Source organism: Vigna angularis, chromosome 6 (assembly GCF_016808095.1).
Source record: "Vigna angularis cultivar LongXiaoDou No.4 chromosome 6, ASM1680809v1, whole genome shotgun sequence".
In the NCBI taxonomy this organism is placed as follows: domain Eukaryota; kingdom Viridiplantae; phylum Streptophyta; class Magnoliopsida; order Fabales; family Fabaceae; genus Vigna; species Vigna angularis.
Window position 1 is genome coordinate 16,482,206 of NC_068975.1, and position 11,413 is coordinate 16,493,618.

Below are 11,413 nucleotides of genomic sequence, written 5' to 3' on the forward strand. Positions count from 1 at the left end.
AAGACGTTCGTCTCCGTCAAGACCGCACGCTGGAGATGCAACCAGTTCGCATTGAAGATAGTCGCACCAAATACTACAAGAGGAAAGCCATCCGTTTGGTGAAGATAGTCTGGGACGAGAAGACAGGCGACTCTACGTGGGAAGTGGAGGATGCCATGAGGGACTTGTATCCCCATCTGTTTGAGGGTAAGTTTTAATTTTCGAGGACAAAAATTTTTGTAGTTGGAGGGAATGTCAGACCTCGGAAAAACGCACCCAAACCCCTCCTGTCAGAATCATTAAAAACGCACCCAAAACCCCTCTGAATGGGCACCAGGTGTCAGGAAACTAGGATTTGAAAATCAGATAGTGGAAGGCAGGTGTCAGCGAGTGAGCGGACGTTCATTTTAACAAAAGAAGCAAAATCTGATTTTTTCTGAAATTCCCGTTTCACTCACTCTACATGCACCCTTCTTCCCCAAAACTCTAAACCTTTCATTTTCTCCTACTTCTCTCTAAAAACTTCCCCTTCTCTCTACCAAAACTCACCTTTTTACTCCTCCAATCATCTTTCAGAGACCGTAGAAGCGTTCCCGACGTCATAAGCTTCATTCTGAACCGAACATTTCTAAGTTCTGAACTTGGTAAGTCTTTTGTCCTTAGTCGTTCGTTCTATAGTACATGCAAACCAAGCCTCGGTTGCATGCTGATATCTTGTCTGATCCACTTTTGGTTGTTTTGCTGTTAATTAGTTTAAGAGTTGTGGAACGTAAGGGTAGGAGAGATTTTTAGTCAGACCAACCATACTTCTGCCTCTAGGACGTTCGTTCACGGTAGAGGTAAGGGAAACTTATTCAATTTAATTCTTATGTTTTTACTGTGCTGCATGGACGTGCTGTGAGTTGTATGAAGCATGACTTTGTGATGTTTGACTGTTTGTTATATGATAATGATTTTGAGGTGATGTATGAGTAATATGAAATGTGCTATGATATGAATGTATAAAATTAAGAGGTTATATGCTGCGAAATGAATTTAAATGTAAATGAATTCTGAATATGAAATTCCCCTATGATATTGAACGTTCGACATTGAACGGTCCTTGACCGTTCGGTGTTTCTAGTAAACTCCTTTAAAATTGAATTCTTTCAATTGGGAAGAATTCTAGTTGAGGACGAGCGCCTTCTTGTAATAGTGCTATGTTTGAGCGTTCGGCCAAACGTAGATGTACCTGAGAACGTGAGGAACTGAAAATCTTGTAAACATGTATTTGTATATTTAGTTATTCTTCAACACTGTCTCCAACGTGTCTTATCATAATTGTTATTATTAATGTTTCTATTATAAGTTTAAATTAGTGATAGGTCTCAACCCAAGCTCTCATAATGAGTGCGCTCGGTCTTATACCGAATGTTCGTACTCGTTTTAATTTTTCAATCTTAATGAAACAGCGTTCGTCCAAATTCAGTAGAATCTCCTTTACCGTGCTCAGTCATTGACCGACACTTGGTCTCTCTCTCTCTCTCTCTCTCTCTCTCTATATATATATATATATATATATATATATATATATATATGAATTATTCTACGTATGGTTCTTTAAAAGTCTTGGCACGCCTACCTTCATTGTCTCCGACCTAGAGTCCCCGTACCTGATGTATTCTTTGAGTGTTGGTTTTAGTTCACGAGAGTCAGTTCATTTAACTGATTCATGTTGTAAGTAACTTTCGTCATATATTGTATAATTGTTCTCGATTTATTTTTAAATCTAGAAGTAACCCTTTCGGTCTTATTCTATTCTAGAATGGGAGATTTCTCGGTCTCGTTCCTATCGTTCGTCCTCGTTTAGAAGAGGGCTGAACGTTCGGTATTTGATGTCCTTAGAAATTGTGATAAAGATGACACTAAAGTGAAGAATTATAAAAGATGAAGAGTATATGAGATGAATGAAAGGTTGTGGATTTTGAACGAGCGTTCCGGGGAGGAACGACTCATGATTGAATATTGAAAGTTGTAAAGTATGATTGTGGTAATGCTACGCTATCGATTCATCCTGATGTTCCATGAGTACTCGTCCTCACGTAGAGGAGAGTAGGTCATGCGTGGGAACGGTAGGAGGTCCTAGTCCTTAGGGGTACTTTGGACAGATAGGACTAACCTCGGGTGGGAGCTAATGAGAGTATTCCAGTTACTACATCACCCGGGTGCACGAACGTCGTAGCTACACAGATTTCATACAGTCCGGACGGTCGGTCTAGTAGTAGGCCTTGCTTGAAACGTATTGTTAACTTTATATGTGTGTTGATGGTATGAATTGTATGATTTGTAACTGAATTAAATTACATAAGCTTACCCTGTGTTTTCCTTGTGTTGTCTCATCTTGTACGTTCGTCTTGTCGTTGCAATGATCATCCGTGTGGATGTGAGCAGAAGGAGGCGTGCTACTGGAAGAGGCGCTGGAAGAAGGAAATTTGGAGGAAGGGAACCTCGTCGACGTTGAAGTTAAGGTCGAACCGTAGTACGTTCGGTTAATAGTATAGTCTAGTTAGTGTAAGGTGTCATTAGATCACCTTTCCTTTTGATAGGAATGACCGTTCGGTAATCCCTTTTGTAAACCGTTCGGTCAGTTTTGTATTGATGTATAGTTAAATTTGAACTCTTAATATTCATGCCGTTCGGTCAGAAGCGCACGCTTTCTTTAATGTAAGACTGAACTGATATAATTACTAATTGTAATTATTTCTGTTATATAGTTCTTTGCTATATTTTTGGGATGTTACAATAAACATGTCAAGGGTTTCAAATAATAAAAAAAAAGATACACTAAAAATATTAATGATGAGAAAAGATTAATGCAATTTTAAAATAATTTGATTTAGATAATGGAGATTAATTTTTTATTAAAAATTAAAGATAAAACCATTAAAAATTATAAATCCTTTAAATTTTCTAGATATATTGATACGAAATCAAATAAATATTCATCCTTTCCACATAATTTTAAGATAGAATACATGAATTAATTGCAAAAGCTAAAAGTGTAGGATAGCACAATATTTTGAAGTGTATGCACCATTTTGTTTAAATTGTAAATTTTATATTTTTGTATTCAAAATGTTTACACACACAACATATAAGTGTGTAAATAAAATTATTCATTTTTCAAATATTTAAAATATTAAATATAATTAAAAACTAAAGAAAAACTACTAAGTATAATGAGTGAAATATATACCTTATTCCAATTCTTTATTAAAACTTAATCTTGTATAAAAAAGAAAGTTAACGATAACCCAAGGGGAGAAAAAAAAACTCTTACAATGTCTACTGTAACATCCCAAAATTATACAGTCATCAACTATATACTTAGAATAATCACATATATTAATATGTCAAAACAGTTTTAAAGCAAAGGGAACGACAATAACGAAAGTGGCCGAACGGCCTTTCATGTATAATTCAACGAGCGTTCACAAAATAAATGAGGACGAACGGTTTACAAAACCATTACCGAACGTCCAAATATTTACACAATCAAAAAGAGCGCTCGCTCACAGCCGCTCAGTCTTCTAACTACACTAACTAAAAACCGAACGCCTTTACTATTCGGCCTTCACTTCTACTTCTACGAGATTGGCGTCCTCCAAATTTTCTTCTTCCAGTGTTTCTTCAAGTAACGCCTCTCCGTCTGCTCACATCCACATGGATGATCATTGCATAGACAAGACGAAAGTTCATGGACGAACGACAACACAAGGAAACAACACAGGGTAAGCTTATTGAATTTAATTCAATCCAAAACATACATTTCATATATATCAAATATATCAAATGAATCATAACACATACATTCAATTCATCCATAACTCAATCAAAATCCTGATACTAGACCGACTGTCCGGACTGTATGAATTCTGTGTAGCTACGACGTCCGTGCACCCAGGTGGGATAGCTGTAATACTCGTCAGCAGCCACCTGAGGTTAGTCCGTTCTGTCCAAGTTACAGTTATGGACTAAGACCTCCTGCCATTCCCACACATGACATAATCCTCTCTACTTGAGAACGAGCACTCACGGAATATCAGGATGACCCGCCAGCTAAGCTTACCACATTCATACTTTACAATCTCAATTTCCAACCAAGAGTCGTTCCTCCCTGGAACGCTCGTTCAAATTCAACAATCATAATTTCATCTCTTACCCCATTCGCACATCTTAATCTTTCCACTTATTCACACTTTCATTCTTAGTTCCACTTTCATAAAAAGACGAACGTCCAGTCCTCTTTGTAATAGAGGACGAACGTCAATAGATCTATTGGACGAACGCTATTTAAATTTATGGACGAACGAGTATGGGAATTCATGACGAACGCTATTTCAATTCAGAACGGACGCTATTTCAATTCAGGACGGACGCTATTTCAATTCAGGACGAACGCTATTACCGCTCGTTTGATAATTACGGAAAGAACGAGCGTTCGGTATAGGACCGAGTGCTCCTTATCATTTACACTTTTTGGACGAGCGTTCGGTCTGAGACCGAGCGCCACTTAGGACGTACGCTTTTAGGTCGAGGCTATCCGCTGATTAAAAATCATAGCAAATTTGGAATTTATATATAAGATGAGATACTTTAACAATTGACTAAGAGTTCAAAGGGATATTTTCAGGCTTCTCAAATTCTTACCCAACACTCAGGATGTCTACGTTTGGCCGAACGCTCAAACGTAAAACTATATTTAAGAGGGCGTTCGTCCTCAGGGATAATCCTTTCCAATTGAAAGGGTTCGACAATTTCAAAGAATTTACTAGAAATACCGAACGGTCAACGACCGTTTCGATACGAACGTTCATTTTCATAGGATTTAGATATTCAAACTCACATTTCAGTATACAAATATTTTCCAGTATAGGCTTTCATACATCAGTTTACTCCAAATCATAGTACAAATCCATACATTTTCATACATCATCTCATCATACAACTCATTTTTCAATTAAATCAAACCATAGAACACTACATCATTTTCATACATCATTTCAGAATCATTTTCATATACCAACAGTCCAATATCATGAATCGTAGTTCAAGCATCACACAAACGCACATGCAGTACAGAACATCATATGAATTAAATCTAATAAGCTTCCCTTACCCGGATTGTGCGTTCGTTCTACGGAAGGAAAACCAGATTCCAGTACACTCTTCTACCCTTAACGTTCAGCCCCAAAACTCCTTAACCTAAAATGCAGAAAACTAATATTGGTTCAGAGAAGGTGCATGCAATTTCAGAACGAGGCTTGCATGTAGCTAAGGAAGAACAATGAAGAGTCTGAAACTTACCCGTTTCAGAATCCAAAACCGCTCAGTTCCAGATGAAGCTCACGTTGCAGTGGTCGTTCCCACGGTGCTGAAACGTGAACGGAGCAGAGAATAGTGAGTTGCAGAAGAGAGAAGGAGAATGGTTTTTAGAGAGAAGATGGAGAATTTGGGATTCAGAAATTATGGGGAAGAAGATGAAGTGTGCAGAGAAAGGGGAAGAGTTTTCCAGAAATCAATTTTCTCTTCCCAGGCAGGACGTGCGTTCATTCTTCTGCTGCCACATGTCTTCCATTAACGTTTTGGAACGTTCCAAAAATGACATCTGGCCGTTGCATGCAAAGTGAGTACGTGCGTGTCTTTAATGGCACTGAACACGTGTCACGGGCATTAATGGAAGCAGAGTGGTGATTCAGCAGTGAATTTAATGGACGTGACATGTACACTACATTAAAAAAACCCTTACCATGTTTACACTCCATTTTATTTATTTATTTTTTATTTTTACGATAATATAATGATATATATTTTTTAATTTCTTTCAACTATTTTTAATATTTTTAATTTACATATATAAAAACCTAAAAAATAATTAAGAATAGTAGTGATATTCAAAGATGATAATTATTCTATTTCAAAAAAATCATATTATAAATAGAATTTTCAATTAATTGAGTTTCATTTTATAACTAAAACTTTTTCTAAACTCTTTTTTTATTTTCTCTTTAGATTTTTTACTTCATCCTTGCTTTGTTTGAAATTGAATGTCATATGACTTCTCACACTATATTCTACAATTTTACCTAATGAGAATTTTGAACAAAGTAGTTTCATCTTTTGCTATTCTTTTTTGTCTTTTAAGAAATTTGTTGCATGTGACGAGTTTTGGGCTTGCATGTGGTGTTTAAGAGCTCAAGATGAATTTTTGTTCTGTTAGAGTTATAAGAGTGTGTTCTGTTTGTTGATTAGATTTCTCTATGTATAGGTAACCTATGTGAGATAGAGTTGTGTGGTGTATCGTCTGAGTTTAAAAGCATATATCAATATAAGGGAAGCTAATGTTATTTTATACATGTACACAATTTGAGTGAAAAACTGAATTTCAAAGTAGTGAGTGAATGGTTTGAATTAATTTTATCCAAATTTGGTTGTAAGTGAATTGAAGTTATGTTGTGTACATTCATCTATGAATAAGTGATGTGATTGTATTTTGAGTTAACTAAATTTATGTGTAAGAATGTTGACATTGTAAGAAAACTTGTTTGAGGTTGTGTGACAACCTCCTTAGCTAGGTTGGGCCCAAAACTAGGAGATGTGCATGGAGGGGTGTTTCCTTGGATGGATGGTGCAGAAAAGTGGTGGTAAATGGTCCAAGGATAATGAGCTAAGGTGTGGATGATGTAGAAGTTCATGGCCTCTTGGAGATATGGTGGTGATGGTGTAGTGTTTGGTGACTCTAAGAGAGGTGATGTAACACCTCTAACGGAGTGTCACTTGAAAATATTAAAACTCTTAAATTTATGTCAATTTTTATTTATTTAAATAACGTCGCGGAAACAAAATCCTCAAAAGATTAATCACCTTACAACATAAAAATAAATATTTACAATTCTTGAAATCCATTATTCAAAAATATAAAATAACTTTAAAACATAATAAATTCCTAGCAACAAATTCTCATCTCTCTCGTCGACTACTCTAGCCTTGCCTTATCTGCAATGACATCTACTCCCGTACAAGTACGATCATTGCAGGTAGAACCACAACCACAACAGGAAAGGGTGAGTAACTAAGAATATAACATAGCATACAATTCAGTAATCATATAATCAAAACACTGATTATACCAGTCATTACATCACATTATATCGTAATACTCAACTCATAACTCTAACATCACATTACGTCTCAATCCTCAACTTATAACACAGACTATCACCACCCAGACTATCATAGTCATTACATTACAATACATCACAATATTCAACTCTTAATTCAAAGCATTCATACAAGTTATGTTATTTCCTTGAATTTTGTCGTGTCAAACCGGTTTACCAAAATAGGGCGATTCAAACCTGTTTCCTGAAATAGGGCGATTCAAACCTGTTTACCAAAAAGGGCGATTTGAGTCGTCTTCCATTCCAACTTCAGACCTATCTCCCCGACTTCTTAAGGACTTACGAGTAAAAAATTCGGTTAGGCGCACCCATCGAGCACTATACTCAACACGAGCCGGAGTCATTCGGCGAGGCATCCAACCCTTTCATTCCTCGCGCATGAGGTAGGGTGACACTTGAATCTTTGTCTCCGCAAAGACCCAACACTCTATCGTATCGCAATACGAACATCAACCGCTCAAAAAAGTTCTAAGAAAATAACAAAACGATTGCTCTCACAACCACACCATAAAAACCATACACATTTCACAATGCCGCGTACAAAGTCAACCAATTCATTGACCAATCAATAATTAAAATTCGCAGATAAATAAATTAATTAATTTCCACTATTGAATAATATAAATATTTTTCTATTGATTTACCCTCGAGAAATTACTAATTTTACACTCCCAACCACTAAAATAACATTTCTAGTGCATCCCCCATTTTTTTATTACTCTTCTTTTTCGTTCTCTTTTCACTTTTACATCAACTACCCACGCACACACCTTCACTATCTCTTCCTTTCTACATTTCAAAGCCTTTTACGTGACACTACACACACTTACCTAATTTTATTTTTTCCTTCCTTTGACTTTTCAACACTCACTTAACTCACATTTCTTACACTCATCTCACGTCAATCACCTCTCATTCTCTCTTCTCATTTTCTTCTCCAACCCCTTTACGTAGATTCCTCCATGCATCACCACTCCATCCATTTTTATTTCTTCCAAGACCAAATGCAACTTCTCGGTTTCTTCATATACTAGCTTCCATTTTTCCCTTTTCTCCTTTTCTTCATTTCTAACACTCTTCAACTCAACCCAAAACTCTACCCACTATTTTTCGGTTTCAACTACAAGTCCAAGGCTCTCATCTTTTCTTTGCCTCTGTTAGGTTATGTGTGCCCATCTCCACCTTTTACTTCCCTTCTTCTCTCTTCAAGTTCTTCTTTCATACATGACATCAAATCCATCCTTCTTCACTGTTTTTCATCAAACTCATGTACCCCAATTCACCAAAACCTCACCTTCACTTCTTTTATTCTCATAAGTCATTCCTTTCTCTTCCCACAATGGAAGAGAACTCTCCATCCCCTCCTACCCAAACTCTTGGTCAAAAAGTGTATATAAGTGACCCCCAAGGGTTTATAACTCATTCAAGATAAAAAAAAATGCACGATACACATAATATAACATGATTTTAAATGTACCCATCACACTTTTTCGTACACATGAAACATTCCAAGTGCCCAAACATATATATCCATTATAACAACTCTTTCTGAAAAGCCAACATGTATAACCCAAAGGATACTCATTACAACATTAAAACAAAAATACCAATATATACAACCCAAAATATACCCCTTCACAACCCAATTCCGAAAATGCATGTAGATAATCATTCTCCATACAACAACACATGAAACTAAACATAAAAGGAGAGTGCATACATGAACATGTTAACTTTAATCTCAACCCAAAAAGAAAATGCATGCAACAAGCATTTAAGTTTAACCTTCTACCTATCATACACCATATTATATCCCAAGTTAAAATCCTTACTTCTATTCCAAGCTAGCTTCCAAGGCTCTTAGGTTTCTTTCCTCCACTAGACTCCAAGCCCTTCCCTTCTCTAAGTTCTCTTCAAGTTTTGTCCAACTCCAAAAGTTAGGGTGTCCATTTTCTTTCTCTCACAACTTTGTTGTTTGTCACAATGAAATGTTTCTCTCCACTCAACTTATGACTCTCTGACTTTCTTTTCCACTCTCACAAAGTTTGTAACTTACACACTTAAGTAAAATCAACCCTCAACCTTTCTAACCCTTAACCACCCACCCTAGGTCACTCCCAAGGGCATCCTACACAACCCGTTTCAGATTTTTTCCATTCCTAACTCCATATTAACACCAATAAAATCTCACTTTAATGTGTGTAAATGGTAGGTTTATAATGTGTTAAAGTGCATCTATAATACCCATTTATGTAGTTTACAATTTTTAATGCAATGGTTAACTTCCCCAAGGAACTCCAAGGTCACTTACAAGTTTCCTAAGTCTAGAAAACAAAGTGTCCAACCATACAAAGTGGAAAACAAAAATAACACAAGCACTCATGCATATATTTTTTTAACGTAAGCCTTAGATTGAGAGAAACCTAGAGGAAGCCATGCACCTTGGACAATCATGTTAACACCCAAAACAAAAGCAACCAAACTTTGCTTTTAATCTTTCTCTCTCCAACCAAGCAATGAAAAGCATAAAATAAATAAAACAACCCAAGGAAAGTAACACATATGCTGCAGCGTTTTTTAACGTGAAAGTGGCTCCACTTTTCAACTTTCTCCAACTAAAATCCATGCACACAATAAAAATTACTAGGAAAATGTTTTTTTAACAACTTTTTTTGACATCTTTTTTACAAACGCTTATGTGGTAGCTTGTGATTGGTCCATTTTAAATATACGGACCAATAAAACAGTGACACATAATCTATTGTCTAAAAGTTGTTAACATATCATGGTCCAAATTACTATAACACCTTAAGCATTTCTCTTTCCTCATTAAATGCATGCTACACACAAAAGAAAGAGTTAAAAAAACTCACTCACAACCAACACACTAAATTGGCACTTCAACACCACCAATTGGAGCTAAGAGTCTTTTTGATCCGGAAGGGTTTGAACTTGAGAACAAACACCCCCTCGGCGCCAGCCCCCCCCCCCCCCCCCCCCCCCCCCACCCACCCCTTCCCCTTTTCACACATAACTACTAGACCAAACTTCATTCATTGATATAATATGATGGCATACCCCTTTCCATAACCTAGGACATTAATGAAGTGTTGGAGGCATCTATGGAAGATGGGCCTAGACTCTTTCTCTTGGGCCATCTTAAGTCATCATGAAGATTTAGTAGAGTAAGAATAATTTTGGGCCAAGTAGTTTAGATTTTATTTGGGCTTTGTATTATGAGCCAAGTAGTATTTGGGCTTGGTATTATGGGCCTAGTAGTGTAGCATTTCAATTGGGCCTTGTATTTTGAGCCAAGTAGAATAGGATTTTGACCAAACAAGGCAACAAAGGGTCAAGGCCCAAAGTTGACTATGCTTGGACCTCCAAAATGTGTGTGTTGACCAAGGGGTCAACATTTTGGCTAAGCTTGGAGAACAAGGGAGAAGAATTTCGTTTTAGACATGTGGAAGCTTCCCATTGGAGAATTTTCCTCCTAGTTAGTGGCCTTGTGTCACTCTAGGAATGAAGAGTTTTTCCATAGGTAGTGGCCACATGTCACTCTCTCATTTGAGAGGATTTTTGCCTCTTGTTTCCCTCCTATTCGAGAGGATTTCTCCTTGCTCTCCAAGACAACCAAGGTGGATCTTTTAGGTTAAAGTTTCAGCCCATTTTGAGACACCTTAGCCTATAAATAGAGGTGCTCTCCATCATGTAATCACCTTGGAAAATAGAGTAAAGTTATACTGCCATTTTGTGCACACAACCTCTTCTAAGGTCACCCTGGCTAGAGCAACCCAAGTGGCCTCCTCTAGCCACCTTCCTCCAAGAGTTGGCCCAACCTCTCTAAGAGAAACCTAAAAACTTCATCCTTCACCATTCAACACACCAAAACCGTGAGCCTTCTATCTTCATCCACCACCATTCCGCAAACTATCATCAAAATCGTGAGCATCTTAAGTACATGGCTTGGTTGCATCTAGATTTGGCTTGTCCTAGCTAGAGCATTGCCATCATAATAGCACAGACAATTATATTTTAAGTATTCTTTCAAGCTTTTTTCAAAATTTAACATAAAAACAAGTATTAATTTAATTTAATTTACCTCTTTAAATATTTCTCAACAACATTTCACAAAATAATTTATTATTAAGTATCTCAAAATAAAATAATTAAATTAAACCATCATTTTATTTATACGAGTCTTATTTTCTCTC